Source organism: Copadichromis virginalis, linkage group LG1, assembly GCF_057382275.1.
Source record: "Copadichromis virginalis isolate Kocher_CV1m ecotype Utaka linkage group LG1, C_Virginalis_male_GT1.1, whole genome shotgun sequence".
Lineage (NCBI taxonomy): Eukaryota > Metazoa > Chordata > Actinopteri > Cichliformes > Cichlidae > Copadichromis > Copadichromis virginalis.
In genome coordinates this window covers 20,037,623-20,063,094 of record NC_140618.1, presented here as the reverse complement: position 1 = coordinate 20,063,094, position 25,472 = coordinate 20,037,623, and the positions used below count along the sequence as shown (strand labels likewise).

The 25,472-nt window shown below is 40.5% G+C and overlaps 1 protein-coding gene across 1 annotated transcript in view; it reads right to left on the bottom strand.

Moving 5' to 3' along the window:
- zfhx3b (zinc finger homeobox 3b) overlaps positions 1-22,218 on the bottom strand; it is a 235,508-nt gene extending 213,290 nt beyond the window's left edge. The window contains exon 1 of the mRNA XM_085453684.1: positions 22,130-22,218. The gene's annotated coding sequence lies outside the window, so the exon portion shown is untranslated. The remainder of the gene's footprint in view (positions 1-22,129) is intronic.
- Positions 22,219-25,472: the final 3,254 nt, after the last annotated feature.

The window sequence follows — 25,472 nt, the reverse complement described above, 5'->3', positions numbered from 1 at the left end:
GATCAATTTAAAATTACATACACACACACACACACACACACACACACGCACAAAAAAAAAAAACCCTTTTTGCTCCAATATCGAAGGGTTTTGTCTTTGTGTTTTAAGCAAAGAATTTTAAGAAAATATTTGTGATTGTAACAAAGCTCTGACAAAGCTTGAAGATATTAATAGAAACTACAATAAAACTAGTGTAAACTTAAAGTAAACTTAGTGTAGACATTGCAAACATCTATAACACTGGGTTTCAGGGCCTGAAACACCAAACCCAAAACTCACTTCCTCCTGTTAATGTATGTCGAAAAAAAATGAAATTTTGTGATGTAACTTAAAAAAGAAGAAACGGGTTTTTTGTGTGTACTCTTTGTGTTAACTATAGTTTTAGTTTAGCTAATTTCATACTGTTGTAATCTAAACCACTACAAATAATTAATTATGAAAGAATGAGTTCAAATTTCTGTGTAGTATGAATGGCCAAACATTGAGTAATTAAGTTTAGGGCCTGCACTTACACATAAAGAAGACGGCGGGAGGGGGTGGAAATAGCTGTGTAAGCTGGAGTTGCCACGCTGGTCAACAGGCTGCTGCAATATGCACCCATGAGGGCAAACAGCCAGGCAGGAGTCATGACTGCAGAGTGGACCCCCAAGACTATGTCAGCACTATCAGCCTCCTCTCTCTCTCTCCCTCCAAGCATGGAGAATCACTCCAATACAACAGAAACACAAGAATCTCATCCAATCACTCAATATGTAGGCTGTGAGCCTCTGCTGAATACCTAATGATCATTTTCACCACATCGCAGCCTAAACTTGAACAGATTTAATATTTCTCATAAAAGATTTAAACAAAGATGCATTTAACAGCTAACACACACAGAGATACACACACGCACTTACTCAGCTTAAAATCCACAAAAGATATTGAAAGTTAATTGTTTACACAATTCATGACTATCCATGTGACCCTCACCGTGCTGCACTTTATTATACAGTCTAATTCAGTCTCCAGCTGCCTGTCCCCAGTAGAGCCTGTTAACTGCTTGGTCCTCAGCCACAGGATGCCCATCTTCTGTACCTGGAAAAGGAAATGATGTGGCCAAAGGCCCAGCTGGGCCATTCTATCACTGCTATTAGGGCTTAAGTAGAACTGGAAAATTACTCCATTGGCATTAACAGTCCATCTCAATCATTTTAATACTATCATAATCATGAGAATTTCTAATATTATTTTTAAAAGCCCTGGTATAAAAAAATGGAATTTCATTTCCTTTGCTTAACTATCTTAAATTGAGAGAGACTAAGTGAATGGGGAAGAAAGTGATATCTTATGAGACAGGGGGGAAAAAGTGATCTAGAGTCACCTCTAATCCTCCTGCTGCTGTGTCCAGCACTGACCGGCACACTGCCACACACTTCCATCTGTCTGCTTACTGGCCTCACCATGGTACAAGTTACAAGGTGTAATTACTATATAAACAAGACAATTAATAGTTTAACCCACTCGCTCTTAAAGTCCTCCTCTTTCACACAACTGTCATCTGCTCTCCAACCTCACGCTCCCATCTGACCAGTGACATAAAAACCTCCCGTGTGCCTGATATCCACTCGGTGCGCATCATTTTCTAGACGGGTAACCATAAAGCATCGCTAAACACTTTAAGAGTTAATGTTTCTTCCTTCCTTCTCCTCTGTTTTTCCAACTTTCAATTTTCCTGAATAGCATTATTATGTTTTATTAATATCTTTGAATTATTACTCATTTTCCTCTTAAAATTGAGTGCTTTAATTCACATTTGAAGTACTCATCAGGACCGCGCAGCGAAATGAATGTGGAAGGATACATTATATTTGCAAAAATGCAAAGGGTGAATTAAAAATATATAACAATACTAAAATATTAACTATTAATTTCAGGAAGATAATTTGCCAAGGAAAAAAGCCTTTTCATTACTTCTATGGCTCCTTTTCCTTTTTCTAAGTGCACCTTCTGATTGTGGCTCTGTGAATGATACGTAATTAGAATATTCACCCGTGTTTCAAATAGAATATTTGATGATATTAAGACTATGAGACAGCCACATAAGTGTTTACTTTCATGAAAACAGGGCACAAAATGGATGTGGGTGCTGCATGATGGAGGTGATTCAGTGTATTTTCATGTCCAATACAATATCAGATAGAGGGGTTCAGTCAAAAATAGAAAACAGCACCAAAAAAAAGATAGTTTCGACTATTGCTCCTTCGTGTTCACTCTTTATCATTTTTTTCTTTTTCTTTTTTTTTTACAATAGTGAAGTCTAATTCCCATGATCACCCTTGAAAGCGTGACCTTGTGCTGTGTGACAGGAGATAGCCGCAGCATGAAGACAGGACGCCACTTATCATCAAGGGACGAGGTGGCTGTTTAATTTCACACCACCAGTGGCTAAAACCCCTGTTAGTGAGGAGCGCCACAATGGCAGCTACGCTAGGGGAGCAGATGTCCTAGTGAAGGGGTGTAAAGAGGGAGGAGGTTAGGTTGGGAGAAGGGCAGGAGGGAGAAGGACTGATGGTAGTGGTGGTGTGCTATCTGTGTGTGCCGTGCTATCGTCAAGTATTGTGCTCAGAGCACAGTCTGACCCCGTGCGCATGCCCAGAAAAAATAGCACCTCTGTCCCTCATACACACACACACAGAGAAAACGAACCACGCAAATAAACACACAAATGGTCACCGTGGCATCTGGCCATCCTTACGGGAAGGTAGCTGGACTGGGAGAAGGCATGAAGGAGCAAAAGGTGGAGATGACGGCGATGCACAAGAAGAGAGTTTTGCAGGACGGCCAACGCCACAGACGCCAAAATCACCAAGAGCCCAATTGCTTTCTGAAGAGCTTTCCATTGTCTGTCTGTCTGTCTTTGATGAACTTGAGCTCTGGCCTCCAACCCAGTGGTCTTTCTGTCTAATCCTTAGCGCCCCTGGCTACCCTTCACAGCCCCTCCCTTAAACCTTCCACACACAGACACAGACATAATATACACCCTTCAACTGAAGCCTGACATGACTGCAGGGTTGAACAGTGACCAGCGAATCCCAACACAGCTGAATATAAAACACAACAATAATGAGCGGGACAAGAAAATGGCTTCCCTCTCAAACATGGCTGCTTACTGATGGCCAGACGCAAGCCGGGAGAAAAAGGTCACCTCTCTCATCTTTTAATACACCCCTCCCTCCCCCAGCACACCTTCTATTGCGGTGTTGTGTTTTTTTTTCCACATATATTCTTTTTCTCTCCCCCACTTTTTCATTTCTTGCCTCCCTCACTAACACCTTCTATTTTCCCTCCCTGGTCATTCTCCTTACCCCATTTCGTATGCGGACGTAGGCTTATTATTCAAGAGACAAAGGAAGGGGATCTTAGGAAGAGACAGGTGGCCGCATCAGAGTGATGAGAAAATTACGAAATTGAAATCCAGCTTCTAAAAAACTCTCCTTCTTGGAAGGTAATAAAAAAAGGGGGAAATAAAAAGTAACTGTGCCCCTTCTCCTCTTCGGCACAACTCAGCAAGAAAAGGAGCAACCCCACACTCCCGTCCTCCCCCAGTACAATTTCAAATCCCCTCTGAACACCGCAGTCCAGTCAGATATATTCATTTTTCCTCACTTACTCCCCCAGTGTCATTTTTCTCTATTTTCTCCATCGGTTGGTTATGCAGAGAATGTTCCAAATGCATTTCGACTGCTTGATTTCTATTTTCATAATATCAGAACATCAAGTTAAAGAATATAAATGTTTATTCAGCAGAGTGGGGAAAGCTGGTATATGGGTGCAGTGGCTCTTGGGGGAGAGAGTCCATGCTAAATCAGTAAATCACTCCATCTGGAAGATGAACGGCATGTTTTGGAGTTCATTGCCTTTCGTCTCGGGCGAGTGGTCGGTGCAGCAGCAGGCCCAGCAGGCTGGAGCGGAGGTGTCTGCTGATGTGGATGGTTACAGCAGGATAATGAAGCGGCGACCGGGGGCTTGGCCGTGTTCTGTTCACCCCGTCCACCCTGCTGTGAAAGGGCCCACCGCCGAATGTGGCTATTAGCCCGTCCTGGTTTTGAGCCGTCATAAGTTCCTAGCCTGCTGGTACGCCCCGTGGAAAGTGCCTAGCTGTGAAAATGTCCAACTCTTGTTGCAACTTTAATCTTTTCATTCATCAGTTAGTATTGTGTTGGACTGAGCAAGTGTTCACTATAAATAAACTGTGAAGAAAACCTTCCAAGAATCCTCACGTTTATTATTTCATCCCCCTCTTCATGACAGACAGCTTGCCAATCTCAGTTTATCTGTTGGAGAGGACTTATTAATAACTAAAACAACCTGTCCAACGCCTTCAGCAACACACAAACCAGTTTGTTGAAAGCAGAGAGCAGCATTTAAACTTTAACCAACCAATGATGGGCTTCCACACCTGCTTCAGTCCTACTGTGAGCATTTTCTTATAAATGCTAGGTCAAAATAATCACGCACCATTCCCCCTCCAAAAAATCACAAACAAATATGTACGTGTTGTCCTGTATGATTCTTCAGTGGCTGGTGTGTTTTTGTTTCAGTGACTAAAGTGAATACCCTCAATCGTACTTCCAAAATGGACAGATAAATAGAGTACTACTGCAAATGCAACTTTACACTACTGAAAACAGGAGTAGTACCATCATGATCAAAAATATGTTAAAACTTTAGCTCACTTGATGAGCCGACAAAAGGCTGCAGCATCCCAGGTTTGATTCTGTCCTGGACCCTTGTCTGCAGTCCTTCCCCCTTGATCGCTACAGTTCTGTCAAATTAAGACTATTAAAAAATTATAACTGAAAAATTAAACTTTGACTATAATCTTCTTTTAATCTCAAGTCTTTTTTCCACGGCAACATCAAAAGAGTGCACAACGCCCCTTCCTAGATGACGTTTGTATTTCATGATTTTAAAGATGTGTTTGTGGTGTGTTTCCACAATCTTTCATTTTCATACACAGTAGATTTTGCACTATACTGTGATTCTGTCGAACACAACTGTGTGTAAACCGAGAGCGTGTCATGAAACAGACTGAAGCAGGCACCCTCTCTTCTCACCTGCGCCTCAAACTGGGATGTGAGGCGCAACACATTTAAATAACTTGATGGAGTTTATCAAAATGACAGGCAATTAGACTGGCTCTGACCATGGGTTTGCGTGCTAAATGAGAGTCATTTGAGTAGTTGGATCCATATATGTTATATAAAAAGGAGTGAGAGTTTTGGAGCTCCACATCAGCTCCTGGACAGCCCTAAATTAAATATCCCCAAAGTCCATTAGGCTAAACAGCCTGAGGAAAGACTTTGTCTCACCACAGAAAAATGACAGTAAACTCAGGCAATCATGCCGCCAATCAATTATGCATGAATTATATTTTTCTTAGACTGTGTAAAATGTCTTATGTTAATTCCCCTAAGTATACAACGCGCATTACTCTCAAGGCATGTATCCATATGCATACCATCTAAATGAGTGTTTTCCTAAAGATTTATCAGGCCTATGGTGCCAGCTGAAATGAAAACACTGAGGATGACTTGCGATTCCTCCATATCAACTGTTAACTGCAAGCCACAGGCAAAGCTTGGAGGCACTCAGTGATGATAACCTACATGGCTGTAAATCTAGTGATAGAAAACATCCCCGGAAACTAAGAAAATATCAAGGTGTGCCAGTAAAGTCTTTCATGGAAGCTGCGGCGTGTGGTAAAGGGAAAAAAAACCAGGATGAGGCAGAAACGCAGAGAGAGAGAGAAGAGGAAGAAGTCAGAGAGAGGCTGAGGTTGGAGGGCGGGCGCTAGCCTTGACCTGACCTGCCTTGGCTATAGGCCTGTTGAGCCGGTGAATAGTGGAGTCCCTGAGGTCCCCCATTGTGGCCCAGATCTCTGATAATGACCTTTGTCTGGCCATGATAGCAGGAGACAGGTATTGGCAGGCTCGCTGACCAGTGTCAGTGATGTGCCAATAATTGGTAAGTGTGTTAATAACAACTGACCTAGTGGCCTCTGTAAACGGACCAACTTCTATGTTGGAGGAGAAGATTATCACCTAGGATGCAGCTAGGTATGCTAAACTTCCTTTAATAAAAAAACAGGTGATAATATAAAATTTTATAGCACAAAAATACTTGTGAAACAGAGTGTTGCATTTTAAAATGTACACAAACATATTATAGGTTTATGTATATTAACCTCCCACACACACGCACACAAACACACACACACACCACGCACAATTTGAATAATTTATTACATCTATTAATTATCATCTGCCAGAAGCAATTTAGATATTTACACATACACAAGCACAAACACAGGCTCTTCTTTTCTCCTTTCCAACTTCACTGACAGCTCCTGATGATCCCCGCTGGCCCCCACTTATATTACATGCAACACAATCCACCCTTACACACTAATTTGTTTTCTTTGGCTCTTTTTCTGTTTCAGTGTGTAACTGAGCCCTTGAATATATACAGATTTAATAGAGCTAATAGAATCATTATCAAATTCAGATCAATATAAATTTAGCCCCAGTACCCATAAAAGGCAGCAATATTGAAATACAACACTGTCTGTGCTCTTTCATTCTTCCGCCTACAACTGACGCTTGCTGCCATCAGACATGAATTACCAGACAGGCACATTACAGCTAATAAGAGTCTCACAAAACACCCTTTATTAATGCATGAGAGAGTCTTTGATCCTGGAGAAACTTTCATAGGGAAAGCAATAATCAACGTACCTCAGACAACACAATAAGATGCTTCCCATTACCTTGAAAAAGTCAACAATGTGGCTGAGGTCAAATAAACCTGAGTCTGTGCAGCATGTCTCAGAAGGGATGGACAATAAAAAGCCACCAAAGCTCAGCCCCACGAAGCTGCTTTTCTCTACAGACCAATCCTATTTTCATCATTTTGTCAATCAAAACTTGTAAAGCATGAATCAGCCGGCATTTAGTTTTTAGCCAGTAGAACTGAGTCATACGAGAGTTTAGTCGGGATGTAAAATAGATTATTAAATATAATTGATCAGGATAACAGAGCGGTGCAAGGCGTTTCTTTTTCAGGACTGTGATTATGACTATGGGGCTTGCATTCATATCAAAATTCCATTTTTTCATTGTGAAATTAAAGTTTTACAATGAGTAATTTTACTGCATCACTGATAATTTTAAAGGGATATCAGTTCTTCTTAATAAAGACTTTGTACTATCCAATGTGGCAAAATTGCTATTTTCCACATGGAATAACAGAGACCTAAAAAAACCATCTAAAATATACATTTTTTTTAAAAAAAAAAGAAAAGAGGGTAATCATTTGTAAGCATCAAACTCAACACTGATACGTACAAACATCCTGTCAGACACACTGAACCGTTAGTGCCCTGCATACCTGTTCACACTGCATTTAGTTTGATAAACTCAAGAAAAGTTAACTTTCCTTGTTTAACAAGAATCAATATTCCGAAAGTCTTCCCATTTCCCTTTCAGCACACCTTTCAGTAACAGCATTTGCCCCACCCACAAATGATCCATTGGAGGAAAATTTTGCTTTAACTTCTATTCCAATAATCTAGATTTTGACAGAGCCTGTCACATTATAAAGTCTGAACATAGTTACAAGAATTGTGAATGATACCCATGATTGAATTTTATTGAAGTGGTCAGCAAGTCAGCTCATTCCCCACAGAAAGCCCGGGGGCCTTAAGGTGGTCAGTGGGGAGCAGCTTCACAACATCTCAGCGCTGCATGATACATAGTGAGCGGAAGGAAAAGCAGAAGAGAGGACCCCTATTTGAGACAGAGGTGCCATGCCAGGTGAATTCATGACCTAACTATTTAAGACAAGTGGAATATATTCCCAGTTCAGCTGGGATGCATTGCTTGAGCTCCATCTTCGCACATATGAGTTCTCAGAAACCTTGCATACAGTGAAAGTGGTACACACAAACACAGCATGACGGGGAAAAAAGAAAAACTGTACCGCTTAAACTTGAAGCTGAACTTTTGTTAGCCTAAGAGTGTTTGTAGCTTAAGTGTCATTTTTTAAATATAACCATAAAGCATAAAGACCCACTACTATATCCATGTTATAAAAATTCTCATTTAATGTAGTTTATTGTATCTGTGCAGAAAAGCAAGAAAGAAGGGATAAAGAAAGAAAACATAGAAAAATACAATCATACACAAAATTCAGAGGTATTGTGCCTAAAAGAAAATATTCCAAAAGCAAAGGCCTTTAAATAGTCAGGAAGAAAAATGCATTTTTTTTAATTAAAATAAGACACTGTGCTAAGCTTTTTCCAGATTTCGTTTAGATAACCAAAATAGCACTAAACAAATTTCTTGTATAAAAAAAATCACATATAACAGCTTATCAGTTTAATGCATTGAACTGAAAAAAGATCCTTCGCTGAAAACAGATTTTCCTCCCATCTTAAATGCAAAGCTGCTGTGATTACGAGAGATTTGTTTTTCAACCCCTACTGCGGGAGCATGCTAATCAACCTAAAGGGTCGGAGGTCATGTCTGGACAGAGAAAGCATCCCAAACTGGTCACAACAAATGCAGAGGAACATCTGCTCTCTGTGCGTCACACAAAGCTGTCCCCTTGGAGCCCCTTGCAGCCCTTAGGAGCCTGGGAACGGCTCAAAGTCAAGGGCAGCCTCCACAGACCAAACGCTGACTGGACGCAGTAGCGGTCTCTCAGTGAATTAGGGTAATTACCAAATGGTGACTAAAATATTTAAATTTTCAACAGGAACAAATTACAGTTTAATGATGAATGATGAATTTCACTGTGATTATCCAAAAATTACAATAATTTTTTTTAACACATTTACTTAATTAGACCAGCTGATACATACACACACTCACACACACAAACTGACAGGCATGAGAAGCGTTAGTGAGCTGGAGCCTTTCTTTGATTTAAAAACTTGAAAAAGAGGAAGGCTAAGCTGCACGGGCCAGGATGAGGGATTACTTTTTTCTAAACAACAGTAGCTTGAATATGCATGTAGTACATTACACACATGCGGCCCTGATGACAGAGAGATCACCCCCTAGACACTCTCACTCTCTTTCCTTGGCAGCCTAACAATATGCTTGAAAGAAACCATCAAATGATGTCAATAGTTGGGTCAATATCTCAGGATGTCTCAGTTTTCCCTCCAGCAAATGAAGAGCATTATACAGATCCTCCTGGGCGAAGCTCTTACCACACAACCAGTGGCTACAGTACATGCACTGCCTCTGCCGAGGGACGGCTGATATATGTTTTCTTCTCTCAGACACCAACACATGCGTGCTACATTTCTCCTGTCTGCGTAATGTACTGCTGATCTACACCTGCTGGGCCCAGGGTTGCCTAGGTATACTCTATTTGCTGACAACATCAATCACTCAGCAGGACTCATTATTGCCATTTAAAATACATTTAAAGCGATTCACTGAAGCTACTGTCCAACTCGGCATGGACATGGTGACGCTGATGTGTTGCTGTGAAAAATGTTTCACGGTAGTATCTTGGATGGGACCAGATGGAAACCCTTGTGCTAAGACGTTTGTTTCGAAATGAGCGAAAACCTTTCAATCAAAGCAAAGTGTCATCATCGATCATCATCAAACAGGTAAATTGCCTCTATTTTGTTTTCTGTCCCTGCAGACACGGTGACGTTCTCTAAAGATACCGGGTCATTTCAACAGCATCTCAATGTCAGCAAGCCCGACAGGCCTACTGCGGAGGAGTCTATAAGAGGACACTGAGCTTCCCGAGCTCTCAGTTGAGCTTAGTAATAGACACAGCCACTCTAATTCCCCTTCAATTCTCACCTAAAATCGAAAGCTGCCAAACACAGCCTTAATTACATATTACCCAATCAGAGCTTTGGTGTAACCCAGTGCTTGCTCCCTCTATCCACCTTACGAAGAACGAAAGCAATGTATCCCATCTGGGATGTACACATATTTCACCGAGGGAATAAACAGGACTAGAGGATATGAGATGGATATATTATGTATATAGGAAGCAAGTGTGAGATTTAAGGAGCAACCTGCTTGCTCAGCACAGAGTGTGCTGGAAAAGCAGGATTATGGATCTCGTCTTATATGTAACTGGGCAAGGTCTATTGACCCAAATTTAATTATTTTAGCCCCCCTCCACCTATTCCCTTTCCCCTTCCTGTCGCCTTTACAATGACATGCATCTATTTTTGTTGATGCTGTTGTTTTTGATATCCATATAAATGTTGTAGTGCTTAAGGGCATGCATGCAGAAACAAATATATTCAGAATGTAAGTTGTTGTTTTTTGGTCATATCATAAAATACGTGTAATCTAACCCTCTGTTTGCTGCCCTGCGTTTAACCGATGCTTGCCTACTGTGTACTAAAGGCATCTCCTACAGGCGAGCGAACAAACCAGGGAAGTCTGAAGGCAACCACAGTAGACATGCAGCCTTTTTCCATCCTCTCTAATCATGTGATCGGGGTGTCGGCACCACATACTCAGTGTAGGGAGGGGCAAAGCAGCACTGAGCTCACCACCATTTTGTGTGGGTACCTGGCTCCTTCTGTGTGAGTACCTGGCTCATATGTTTACCTGCATATGTGTTATTAATTTGCGATGGGCCAAAGTATCATTCGTGGCATGCCTCATTTAATGTGTTTTTGCAAGGGTGCATGCATGACAGGCGCGTTTCTAAAGGAGCATTAAGTGGATGCTGCAGACGAAACATCACGGGGTATCAATGCACCCGACTGCTGCCCGTTCTGGATTTCATGTCATGAATTTTCTTCCTCTCTTCTTTCTCCTGGCTGTGCTGCCGACAGACCCCTCTCCTCCCTGCCATGTGTGAAGCGCATATGGTGAAGTGAAATTGCTGTCTGCGAGAGCATGCCTCTGCCTGTCCAGACTTCATCAGAGGGATTAAAGAATGGGATGAAAAAAATCAAAATAAAATGATGATAGCGGGGCCATGGCTTCTCTCTTTTTCTTTTTCTTTTTTCCCTGCACCCCACACTCTAACCCCCCAGCTCTGTTTTAAGTAGAGTGGAACATCAGATGACAGAGAAGGCTCTCTTGCTGGGTTGCAATGGTTTGTAAGAAAGGTTGCCCGGTCGGTGAGCTGCACTACGTTTATTTGGCTCTGACAAGGGCTCACTACAAAGTAAAACGAAATTACGGACAGTACCGTTCCTCCCTTTACCCAGCCTGTGAAGTTCACTGAAAAGCTGTATCCAATTAAAAGAAAAGTGACTCAGCGGTGCAGCAGCAGCTTTCTTTTATGATTACTTAGCCATTTCTTTCTGATGTGTTCACTTTTTTTTTAATATCATAAACAAACAAAAGACAAAATCAGTCACAGCATTAAGGACAGAGAGGGAATGTTTGTGCTGAGGTGGGGTGTTATATTTGCAGTGATGGGAATTTTGGGGGAAAGGAGTGAGGAGAGTGGAAAGATTACAGGATATTAAGGAGTAATGGATGTCACACCAGGCCCCTATAGCAAATTCCCATATGCTTTCATCATGACTCGATGAGACTGATCAAGGGAACAGGACATTACTTGGTTTCCCAGTACTGTTATTACCAAGGAACAGTAAATAGTTATTGCAATGTTTATCATCCTGAAAGATAGCTATTATATAGCGAGCCAGCACCTTTTTTTTCCACACTCAATCCTCTTATAAATTATATTGCATATCATAAGTGGAAACATAAAAAATATAGTTATTCTAATGTCATCCAGAATTACTTAGAGCCTAAAATTGCAGTCAAATCTAATAAAGTTTGAGCAAACATTTTGATAGCTGAGAAAAAAACAAATGTTGATTGAATGCTGTTTTTACTGTGAATTAACACATATTTCAACAAGCAAGGGAAGCGGTTAAAAAGAAACTTAAAGTAATCCCAGAAGAAGGCAACTTGTGAAAATTCATTACACAGATAAGGACTAAATCAAACTATAAATGCAGATGTGGTTTTACAGCAATCCTACTAAATTCTAGTAAACAGGAGTCTATTCTGAGGTTTATTCTGGGATTTGCTAGACACTAGATCTGGCCCTGTATTTGAGACAACAAAAAGGCAATCTTGACATCTTGCCCAACCAGCAGATAATATTTGCTGTTCAGAGACTGGCTTTCTTTTGTTCCAGGTTCTTATAAACCCAAGGCACTTGAAATTTAAGCCCAGTTCAAGAAATATTATTTGCCACAGGGTGAGGTAAATCTCTTGGTGGGGCTTTTCAAAGGGTTGCCCCAGGTTTGTTTACAATTGATCTTATTTAAAAGTGGATTTTTTGTTTTACCTTTCAAAGACATACTTTCTGCCATGATCTTATAGGTCAAAAGAATGATGAATGTTGTTTTTCCAATTGAAGCAAAAAAAAAAAAAAAGGTGAAATAATCAGAAAGTAATATTATAGAAAGCCCTGTCATGCCACTGGTTCCTCCCAGATCTCTAGCCTGCACTTGTACAATAGAAAACACATGCAAAACAATATCTCCCACTACAAAAAAAACAAGACACAGACCCCTGGTGAGGAATCAGATTAAAATATTTCATTCATGTGATTTAGCGACATGTAAACTGGAAAATAAGAGAAAAATTCAGTCATATTCAAAGTGTGTGTAAGCCTGTGTTTGCATTTCTTTGTTGCCAGTAAAAAGAAAATGGCCTAATAGTCTCGTAAAACAGCTGCTTCTCTCATTGTTTAGGGAAGCAGCATGCAGTTTTTATTCAGCATTTTTCCTCTGAGAGAACAGCTGACCTGACACCTGACCAATCCACAGAGGGAAGAAAACCCCACTCCTTTTGCTTCATCTTTCAGACAATTACCAAAATCAGTGGTGTAAGTAGAGCCACTAAGTTATTATTTAGCTACATTCTCTACATGAACATGAACTTCAGCAGGGGCTCCTGTGAACAAGGAGGGCAAACGCGAAAGAAAGATGGGGACTGCAGTTACAGCCAGGGACTATCCTCCAGGGTGGGGAGAGTCCCTTTACTGCTCAGACAGGCCATGCTGGAGGAGGAGGTCACAAGCCGAGGAGGTTTAAAGCGTGCTGCTCATGGGGAGCAAGGTAGACAAGCAGAGGGCACAGCAGCAGGGACGCCCCGGTAAAGACCCCTTCATCTGGACTACACCTGAGGGAGCCCATGGGCCACCCAGCTCAACAGCACACGCAGCTACTCACAGACACACAAAGAGCTGTGTGTATCCACACAAACATGTGGAGAGATTATTGGACACTTGTCATATGGTGAATTTAAAAATGAAATAAATACAGCAGGAGCAGATCATCAGAAAAAATGATGAGCAATGGACAAGCAAACTATACAGATGGGAAATCATCTGATTAAGGTGGTTATTATGGATAAACTTCATACATTTATGATAATGCTCATTGAAATATTTACATCTTTAAAAAAAATTGAAACTTTGGTCTCACTGTGGCAGACCTGCTAAAAATTAGGATTCCACAGTTGACATGGTAAATATTTTTGTGTTTGAGTGTGTTATTTTGTCTTCAATAGCTTCTGCTATTGAAGGGCCCAGGCATGCATTTTAAATTACATCTATCTATTGAGTCTTACTTGGGCTTATGAGTGGGTCCCTAGGGCACCTCCATTTTCCCAGAAACTCCCTCCAAGGCTGTTCGGGTTAACATGCCCAGTTTGACTATTATATCAATAGTTATAAATGACTTCATTGCACCAATAGGCAACTTTCTTAATATACTGGCCCCACATTTGGGAAGTTTTACAAGCTCGTCCTGTGGGTGTAGGTCTGGTTAGTGTAGTTAAGGTGCAAAGTTTTTCAAAAGATGTGTCACAGTCTAAGGAAACATAAATGATTAGACAAGATGTAACATCATCGCTTGCAGTGTTTCTTTATAAGATTTCAACAGCTCCAAATGTTTCGAGTTAAGTTGCAAAGAGGCAATGATGTGCTCAGATACAGTAGCTGCGGTGAGAGGTGAAAAATCCCCATTGATATCACATGGCCTTTCTGTACCTCTTTTGTTCTTATGGGATAAGAGGTGATGTCAGTTCACTCCCAAGCCTCCCTAAAATGCCCCCAAAGCCTGGCTTCTGAGTGGGAGTGTGTAATCGGTCCTGGCAGAGTGCTGGTTAATGGGGGGCACAGGGCCATGGGTTGGAGATGTATTCATGTGCATGGCGTGGCGCCTGGACCCAGGGTGACACTTCTTCATTCCTGCTGCCTCAGGCCAGGATTAGGATTGCGCCCAGCCTCACAAAGCCAACCATAATGCAAAATCATTTTCATATTAACCTCGTCTCTCCTCTCTGGGCCTGACAGTGGACAGGCCTGCTCTCTTTGGTGCTCAAATTATCCTCAATTACTGGGGAAAGGCCAGGCGAGGGGACGTCACCTAACCTTCACCATCTGTTAGGTTCAAAGCTTTAGTGGTCGGCCAGCCTGCCTGTCTCCTGCCTCTCCTGACCTTTCCGCCTCGGCCAGCTCCTGCTCTGTGCGCCTTTCACCCCCAACCCCAATCACCCCCCACCCCCACCTCTCCATGATAGCCCTGCCCTCTCTGGACACAGATGGGAAGTGCATGTGCGCACATCTCATTAGGTGGAAAAAGGTTATGTCACGCTTTTACAACAAAGATATGAATATTCAAAACTAAACACAGAACGACACAAAAGCCGTGTCAAGCCATAGGTTAAGTCGGCCTCCTAAGCCTACATGTTTGAATATGGTCCGGCTTTTATTGGCTGTAGAATTCGAATAAAATTTAAAAAGGGATTTGAAACAAAATCCTCTTCTGTTGGATTTTCTTGTTTGCTGCTGTAGTATTTAAATATTCCCAGAAAATAAGGTGCATTTGCAGTTTACTTAACAAATGAAAACAATTTACATTTAAAATATTGTAATGATTACAACCCTATTTTTGTGAATTCCTGTGGTTCAAACGTCTGTTAGTTTCCGCTTCATTTCATCAAAACCTCAAAATTTTAAAACAGGTCTTGCTTAAGTCTTTTTTTTTTGTTTTGCTCTGTTCTTTGAAACAAATTTAAGAATTTAAAAATGATTTTTCTCACATAATTCAGAAGATATTTAATAAAGTTTTGTGCATTGCTGAAACTGGGTTTTTATGCTTTTCATGCTTCATGCCATCTACTTTTTTCCATCTTACTGCAAAACTTGGCTTTAATTAAACATTCTTCTATACTTGAGATTGTGCTTGTGAAATATTGAAAAGCTCTTATTTTGCCTATAGTGGATGCACCTCTTAATAATGCAGGCTCTGTTTTCTGTTTGTTTTCAGTCTGTGTTTTAGCAGTTCCACTGTGTCCATTTGGATTATCCAGTCTGCCTGGCCACTCAGGAGGGCCTCTTTCTCAGGTCATCTGGCAGGACCTGATGGCTCTGAAATAACTTTTAATAAGTCTCCTAAATAATAGATGGAGTGTTGGCTAAAATCAAGCTGGGAGGAGCAGGGCTGAGGACAGCAGGCTGCGGAGACATACAACAACCAGGTCCTCGGCACTTCCCTTGCCATCATCATCAGCAGCAGCAGCAGCAGCTATGTTCAGTCTCTTGCTTCACCTCCTCTCCAGACCCAGACTCTCTGGGGTTAAAGGTCATGGACTTGACCTTGCAGCCCCCAGGAGAATGTTCACTTTAGGTTTGGGATATAATTTAGGATTTATTCAGCAGGAGGCCCCGTCTCAGGCAGCATTATGCCTCATTATCCTTGGGTGCTCTCTGTTAACAGGGAACAGCCCAGACGAGGCACATCAACACTCAATTTTACTTACATATTTGCAATCCCACAATCAATACCTAAAAGTGACAACATTTTTTCATTTAAATACAACTCAAGTGACCTAAGCTGAAGTCAACACTTATTCGGCACCATGCACAAAAATTATTTCTGATTTTTTGTAGCGATTCTCAGATAACCATTAAGATATTATAAATTAATATGCATATGCAAATAAATATAATAAACAGAGGATAATGGAAATACCTTTGCAATTAATATGAGAAATTACCAGTGAATTCCAGATTAATTATGATGATAGCAGTAAAAGTGCAATCTAATTTCAAATGTAAGTACTTTCATTTAGTGACTTAGCATGATTCCAATTTTACAATAATCATTTTCATTTTGATCTCAGAATATTCTCAGCCCCAGAGCCTAAATATTTATAAAAAATATGAAATTTTAATTGAATTAATTTATTTTAATGGCGATTATTATTAAAAAATGTTTAATGGGAGATGATCAAACTTAAAACTGTACATTTAACAAAAATAATGTGTCTGAATGAACTAAAAACATATACATATGCAAATGGTAAATAAAAGATAAAGAGTTTAGCATTCCTGTCACAAACTGCATAAAACGGAGTGATATCTTTCAGATGCAGGCTAAAAAAAGAGTGATCATTTCTATTATGTGGGCTTCACTCTTTAAGTGGGTCCCTGTGGAGGACAATTTTGGAGAGATCTTTCCTGATAAGAAACAAGCCCTGCATGCATTAATATTACATTAGACCCAGTATATCACAGAGCCGTCTGCTCAGTCAGGTAGAGAGCTTTTCATTGACATCTCCTTATCATGTTAATATTACACTCATCAAAGAAGACTATACCATGGAGAAGGAGGGAGGATACGACAAAACGTGCAATATTACGGATTGTTCTTATGAGAAGCCTAAAAGGAGGAACAGACAATAAAATGGTTATTTAGGTCACATATTCACTGTAATGCGCAAGAAAGAGACAAATGCCGCAGGAAAGGCGTCGTTTGGATGTGCGAGTGCGTGTGTCTCGGTCGAAAAATATGACATGCATGGCTGGTCACACACACGCACACTCAGACACACACGACTGTTCAATGCCGGCAGCAGGAGGGGTGCAAATCTCCAGCGAGAGGGAGACAGGTGCAAGGCTCTGCTCTCTATACTGTAGCTTAAACGCATTTGAAGTCCATTCTTAACACACACACACACACACACACACACACACACACACACACACACACACACACACACTCCCCCTTTTTATTTCAACGAAGATTATTCTTCTACTGTGCTTTTGTTGGCTGCTGTGTGCGCGCTTGGCTGTGTGCGCATGTCTCTGGGAGCTTTACATTTTAATGTAAGGTGAAAGCAGAGGCCAAAAAAAAGAGATCATTTTAATTATTGGTTTTTTTTTTATTGTTTCTTTTCTTTCTTTCTTTCTTTTAAATATATGTGGTCGGGTTTCTTTTCCGGGCTGTCGGGCACAGTGCCATCCTCCTACGGAATTAACCATATCACGCTCCTCTAAGCACGTGTCAGGTTAACAAAAGGCGGAGCGCTTAAAAAAAGGCTGAGGCCGGGAGGCGGACGTGTGCTTGTTTCTGTGCCAAAGTTTGTCACTCTCATTTGAATGTGAATGGTATTTACCACTGAGAGCTGCTTAAGGAGCTCGGGCCTACAATACACAACCTTCCTTTTCTGAAGGATTTTTCAATTAGCGCCCCCACCCTCCCCTTCTGCACTAATCGGGGCTAATTAGGCCTTATCGCGGGGTAATAGCTTGTATTTAATGCCTCGCGGGCCAACTGTTGAGGAATTTGACGAGTGATCCAATTGAATCTGACAAGTTTATTCCGTCTATTTAATATTCATTATATTCTAATAGGACACTTGTTAGCATGAGTATACCAATTAGGGCCAATCTTGTACTCAACATGTTGTTTTTTAATCGTTTTCGTAAATATATATATATATTTATTTATTTATTTAAAGTTTTCTTTAATTTGTTCTTGTTTTGTTGTTGTTGCTATTGTGAGTAGAAAAAACTTTTTTTTTTAAATTATGATTTTAATTGTGAAAAGAGCGACATAAATAATCCCAATTTTTTTCTTAAGACTAAATTATTTATAATATAAACCTGACTTCAGTGTAATTTAAGTCAGAGTAGGGCCTGCTGTTTAATCTTTGCCAAATCGTTTTATGAGCCTCCGGATAAAAAATAACCCCAAACTTTTTTTTTCATTATTTATCAAAGTTTAGCGGTAGAAAATATGGATAATAAACCTTCGCTTTTTTTTTCCGAGCAGGCAAACGAGTAGTATTGGGACCTGCCACAATCAAGCGTTTCATCTACCTGAGTTTGTTTTCAAGATTCAAATCTAAACATCATTTATTTATCTTCAACCTCGGTGTCAGCCCCATCTCTTTCCCCACAACAGCGAAATAATAGTGTTTATTTAGCCTCCGTTATTAAGAGTTACTTTCAGTCATTCAAAGACCAAAGGGATTTCAAACATGACATCATATACTGCAAGAACTGACATATCGTGTAGAGGATAGGGCCTGTAGTCTTACATAGCCCAAACTGATGTGCAATAAAAATAGAAACCTGAAACATCAATGCAGGATGTAAACGGATCTACTGGCGAGAATGTTTGATCATTAATCAATTAACATTTATGAAACAAAATAGCCCGTTTTGTGGGTAAAAAGGAAAGAAAAAGAAAAAAAAAGAAACAAAGAAAAAACAAAAGAGGATGATGAATGTAGCAGGACCATCACCAAGACATTTAGAGTCGAGTAGGCCTTACAATTATTTGCTTGCCTTCTATTTATGTTGGTTTCCAGTAAGCCACAACCCCACCCTCTGTATCCTAAGATGGGCCGAAATTTAAAGCAGCTCTGGACAGCAGCGTGGGTGAGGGTAACGGGTGGCTGCAGTGTGAGGGGGCTAAACCCACCCTAAGTTGACCCCCTCCCTTTTTTTGTTTTGAACTCTACACATCACTTACCTTTCTCTTGGCTGAATATTTTATAGGCCCATCTGCATGCTGCTATTCAAAGGTTCAACATTCATGAGGCCTTTATCGCGGAAATTTAAGAAATATATACCTTCCTGAATATAAAATTTTAATCAATTTCAGGTTTCATTTCTTGATCAAAATTAATGCTGTAAGCCCGCAGAGCAGTGACACGCAGGCCAGTGTGGAGCACGGGAAATTCATAATCGCGAGATTTGTGTAAAAAACTGAACAAACGCAGATACGCAAATATGAAGGATTATATATATTTTAGAGAAATATTCAGGCGTCAGAGAACCAGTGGGTATTTGTCCTCCCTGTAAGAGTCGGTGAGCATTACTCACCCCTGCGCTGGGTGTAACAGCAGTCACTTGAAGGCATATGGCTCTCAGCTGCCCCCCCGCATTTGAACCCCCAAGCAGCTCCGGTGAAGTTCAAGGTCTCTGAAGCCAGTGACCATTACGGGAGCAGCGCGGACGCAGACAGAAGCGCCTGCTGTCTACATCCTGCCTGTCTGCCCGAATGTTCCAGCGCCAAATAAATAAACAACATGTCTTTTTTGTTTATTATTATTATTTGTATCATTATTATTATTTTTATTATTCAAATGCATAAAGAGTTGTAGACGATACATTTTAAATGAATCTCCACGAAATGTAAGACTTGAGAAATATCGAATTTAAGGTGGGTCGCCTACTTCATAAATATATTATTTTCCATTTAAATCGTTTAGACCACCACGGAAACTGAGAATCAGTAACCTTTCATTTTTAAAGTTTGTGACGAGGCCACCCAATTAGATTTTTTTCCCTCGTCATGTAAAAGTAAACAAAAAAGCTTAAGCCACACACTTTTTTAAAGCTGTATCGGGTGATTTGGGGCAAAATAGTAAAATAAATAAATAAATAAAAATAATAATAGTGCAAGCTGTATCATTACAGTGGTTGTAATACTTCTAATTTGGAAGCAGCTTGACTTCATTAAACCTTCAGGTGCTCATGTTTAGCAAAAGGCCGACAGTTATCTAAAAGCATTACCTGGCATGTTTTTTAATCGTGCTTATTTCTTTATTTATTACTAATTATGTAATTTTAATTTCACGTTTGGAGTTGTTGAATGGCCTGTTAAATTTAAAAAAAAACTGTCATTAACACTTTCTTTATCTCAACTTAAGAACAAAATCATTTTATTTTAACTGTAAGGAGAAGCTCAGGTGTTCAGATTCAAGTAGTGATTTGTATGTGTGAGGCCGGGTTTGTGGTTTCTCCAGAGTCAAATCCTTTGGAAAAAAAAAAGATGGAGTGAGGAAAAATTAAGTTTTTCTGATTTCCAGTCAATTTAAATAAAATTGGTTGTTTATTCTTTGGGTGAAAATGCTTTATTAATAAAGGCACATTCAGCTCAAGGATTATATAAGCAGCAATTTAATTTGAGCAGCAAAATGTTTTAGGTATTATGACAAAATTAAACGATGATATCTGGTCAGAAATTTTTCTTATGTGTTTTTTGCCAAGTGGCAGTCACAAGGAAATGTGCGACTAAACATTTTAGACTATGTTTTGAAAATGACCACATTTGTTTAAAACGAGAGATGGAGAGGCAGAATGACAAAGGAAGGAAGAGGACAAGAGTAAGAAGATGCAGAGGATACAAAGATGAAGTGGAGGAGAAGAGGGAAAAAAAGCAGAGTGGAAGGTTATGAAGCAACAAAATCAGATGAATAGATGCAGCCAGTGGATGATAGGTGGTCCCAGGTGTCTCTAATGACATCAGCATGTGAGATATCCTGCATCTACATAGTGGAGGAGATCCTGTTTCCTCAGAAAGTCTCTCCACAAGAGACAGGTCACAGCCAATAGCCTCTGCCTGACATATAATTGGTGATATTGATTATAGGTTATCATATGCTGCAGGCCATTTGTAAGATAATGCTGCAGGGGTTAATTTGTCAGCCATTAACCTTTTGGACTGGTGGATGTACGTGTAAATTAAGTTTAAAACAACTTCTAAATGGGTTACCTAGTGTCATCTAATAAATGGAATGCTAACATATTTAAGACATATTACAATACAACACCAAACAGCTTTTGATGGCAGGTTTTTGGGTTTTTTTGTTGTTGTTGTTTTTTTGTTTTTGGCAAAAAAAAAAAAAAGACTGCTGAAAGCCTTGGCACATACTCTCCAAATTAACCCCCTCTGAAAAGTCCCAGAGCAGTGCCTACCATAAATTCTTGTGCTGACCCTTTAGAAAAATCTCTCTTCATCTAAAAATGAGAGTGACATTTACAGGAAACGCCTTTTCCTCTTTCCTCACATCTGTGAAGTAGCTGTTTGCCTACATACCTACAGGACTTCGAAAGTTGATCTAACCTGTCAATCTGACTAATGGTACGAGGGGAAACTCAAAACAGTGGCTAAAGTTTTTAATTATCCTTTTACCAGGTCGTGTGAATTTAATGCATATTGTTTAGTTTGGCAGTAAATAGAAAGAGAATAAACCATCATTTGGAAAACTAACAAATGTACTACTCATACTGCAACTTCAAGTTTAACAACCATTACTACCTTCAATACCATTTAAATTAATATCATCTTTCATTCTTTTTATTGTTTATTATTCTTATAATAATTTTTAGGAGCCCCACATTTTGGTGTAAAGAGGGAACAATGTTGCAAAGCAGTCAAACAGACTTATATGCTTGAGAATTATCACAGTTTGCCACATATTGTGCTTTTTTTTTAACTCAGCAAGGAGTAACACATCAAATACACAAAATCACAGTAAAGAGAGAAGCTGTAACCTTTGTGAAAGTCGATCAGAGGCGATCAGAGGTGTAGAAGCACCTAGTACAGCCCAGAGCAGTAAAGACAACCCACTTCAACTTCAAAAACATGACATTTGCCACCTCAGAGCAGAAAATGTGTCTCTCTAACTCTACACCTGTAAACCTGCAAACCCACACATTGTGGAGCAAAAACCGAGCCATTCTAATTCAAGAAAACACTATTAAAAGTTACTCAGTAATGTGACTGCGTGCACTTGAGTATTGTCTTGCGTACAGTAGGTGCGAGCGGTGTGTGTTTGTGTGTGTGAGAGAGAGAGAGAGAGTGAAAGAGTGAGGAGAGAGAGAGAGAGAGAGAGAGAGAGAGGGCGGGAGAGAGACAGTGTGAAAAAGAGGAAGCATGAGTGAGTGCTAGTCAGCAAATCAGTCAGTCAGCAAAGATCAGGTGACAAAGTGAGACAGAGCAGGGCAGCTCCACAGAGGAGGAAGGCATAGGTACCTGTTTGGAGTAGTCTGCTGGCGGGATCAGTCGTCCAACTTGGCATGCATTAATTATCCTCTTGGATAGATGGGTGCTCTATAGGCTTGCTTCTGACCCAGCATCCCTACTGTCCCACAGTCAAAGAAAAGGCTGGATAGGAGCAAGAGAGAAAGAGGAAGAGAAATGGGACAGGGGGAGAGATGAGAGGGAGACAGAGAGAGAGATAGAGGGGTGAGTGAGAGTCAGATCCACTGCTGCCCTGACACCACGACTGGTCCACGTGAGATTGATCACACACTTGCACTCACACTGAGGCCTCTGCGGTGACAGGGGGGAACTGCCAAGGAGTAGCATGCTTTGTCTAGCCTGGGGGACACACATACACACATGCACGGACAGCCAGAATGCTGATGCACACGCTTGCATGTAAGTGACGTACACAGACACGTGCACGCGATGACACAGAAAAACACAAACGCACACGTGGCCCGAGACTCACACGGTAAGATCTGGGTTACAGCTATAATTAAAGCCTTTTTTTTTTTTTAAGTTGAAGCCATCATTTCACTAAAATTGGACTTAATGTGCGTTTTACTACTTTTCCTCATTTTGCCATCCATTCTCAGAATTTGGTGATTCAGGAACCTTCATTAGCATTCACTGACTGCCCCCCATCCCTGCACATCTGTTCAGCAGTCTAATGCCTGTTATGTTGCGGAGCAGCTGAAAATGGACAACAAAATAAAAGGGGTCAAAAGTCTGGCACTGAGAAGCGAGGAGACTGTGATTACACACAATAGACAATAAAAGAGATGCATATGAGCAGCGGCAGTGTGCCTGGCCTTTGCACCTTCAGGGAGGACAAGGTTCACACTAATCTCATGAATGGCTTATGTATATATACATACACAAATATATGACATCTAGATCCACCATAGAGGAAGGAAGTTTAAAATTGACATGTGGATGTTAAAATGTGTTTTTTAATGAAATTGCCCCTCACTTTTTTTTTAACTGTCTTCTTATGATTCAAAGTTAAATGTTTAAAGTCTTTTTTAACATTTTTTTTATTTTAGTGTCATTTTTTAAATAAATTATATACAGGCCGCGTCCTTCCATTACATAGATAATGTAAGTCAAATAAACTTGAACCAGTGAGATATGAGCAGTGATGGTGATGTTGAAAATCAATTTGCATTGCATTACCAAATATAAAGGCTAGTACTTCAGTTCTCTATTACTTAGAAAAATCACATTTCCCAAATCAACCGTCTCCTTCAGCCATCTTCTTCTGTCACTAACCAGGAGGGGCTGTCTCAGTCAGCTGGCCTTTGTATGCAGATTTATCCAGATGGACATGGCGTCCAGACCTCCGGTCCCCCATAGACCCTCTGGCTGAACTTGACTCTCATGACCGCAGAGGGAAAGGATGGGCCCCTCACCTTTGGTGAACCCTAGCCCCATCACCCTCACCTAGAGTATGGCGGCCTACAGGCGGGCCCACCTATCCAGTATCCAGCATTAGCAATCATTCTAGATTAAATTCAGGTCACTTTCCCAACAGCTATCATCACAGATAGCTGATCAATACTGGGACATTATCACAGAATGCTTCCTCAAACACAGTGTCAACATACGAGTTTTGGCCGGGGAGTGTGTGTGATCACTGAGGTGGAAAGGAGCCATGGCCTGGTGGTTACACAGAGGAGCCTCAGAGAGGAGAACCCTTTGAGCAGAGCTTGAACCCTGGGGGGCTGCAGGTTTGACTGACTATGTTGCTGAGCATGCTGGGCCACAACTTAAAAGGAGATCAGAGCGTTGTACCTCAGAGCAGCAAAGCCCTCTTCCTTCCTCCTCGTCTTTGCCGTTCTCTTTTTCTGCACACTCGCAGCCTAACAATTTTTTCATACTTGCCTACCACTGAAAATTTCTTTGTGAATTCTGGACTAAACATGCACAAAACCTGCAGGAAATGAACAAAAAAATTATCATAGCTTTTCTGTGGACATCAGAGCTGTTTCAAGGACATATTGTGACATGAAAGTTTTTCGTTTTACAAATTAATGAACATCACATTCTTGCTAATTACAATAAACAGATGCTTAAAAAAAGATGCCAGGTCTCATAAACAAATCCCTTTTTTTGTCGGTGGATTTAAAAAAATGATTCTTATATAAACAAACATGGGTCTGTGGAGCCTTAAGGACCCATGTCCCACTCTTTTAATAACCCTGTGACCCATAGGTGCCAAAGTCAGCATGCATTCAAGAGTTGTTGTCTTGCTTGGTTTCCCTTAGGGCCTTTTCTGCCATTCTAACCTTGTTTCTGATCCCGTCCTGCTCTGTGCTTTTCCCTCATGTCCTGTCTGGGTAACGCCATTTTCCCACTCCCCCTCGGTAAGTGTCTCATATATTGGCCTTATCGGAGGTCTATCTACACCACACAACATTTACTTTGCAGGAGCCCAGCAGAGAGAAAGCTTGTATCTTCATCAAACACCAGTCAGCAGAGGGAAAAGGGGGATTGAAGGACTGCTTTATGAATTATTAAGATTAAAATCTTTCTCATATTACCTATCCTTTCCTCCTTCCATTCCATTTTCCTGCCTTTCTTTTTCTTTTTTGGTTAAATTTTAAAACATTTATATCCCTCTGTTCCTGAGTAAACGAGCTCAGGGCCGATTTTCCATTAAAAATAAAAGTTGCAGAGAGGGGGGAAGAGAAGAAGGACGTAGCTTGGTCGGTTTTAGGTTTTAGTCATCTTTAATCAGCCCGGTGTTTCTGTGCTGGGGAAGAAAAGAGTCAGATGAAACAACCGGGTAATGATTTTTTTTCTCTCACTAGTTTTTTTCAGTCTTGGATGTTGAAAACTTAAAAGGAATGTAACAGAAAGGCTTTCTTACCTTTTATTATTACTGTCAGTGAGTCCTTGCTCATTTTGACTTTGTTCAGTGGTCTAAGCAATTTTGGAACTTATTAAAAAAATGATGCATTAACAATGTACTTGCCATTATCCTGGGTCAGGTGTTTCTGAATGGTGGATTCATGGCTCAGAGCCTGAGCATTTCTTTAATGATAGTCTGACTGTATCAAAGAGACTAGCCTTAACCTCTGATATGATCTTTTTCTCTTTTTTCTCATTTTTCCACAAAATGCCTTACCAGCTAGTTTAAATTGCATTAATTCATTTGTAGAAAATACATGAGCAGAAGCTCGTGGTCTTTTTCAAAGGCAGCGATTTCCCTCGCATAAAATACGCTGCATTTCTGCGAAGTGTTTTGTTTGACATGAGGAAAGAAATTGGTAGGTGGTGTTAAAAACAAAGCAACAAGAGCTGTGGTTCATTTCAATTTAACAGCACA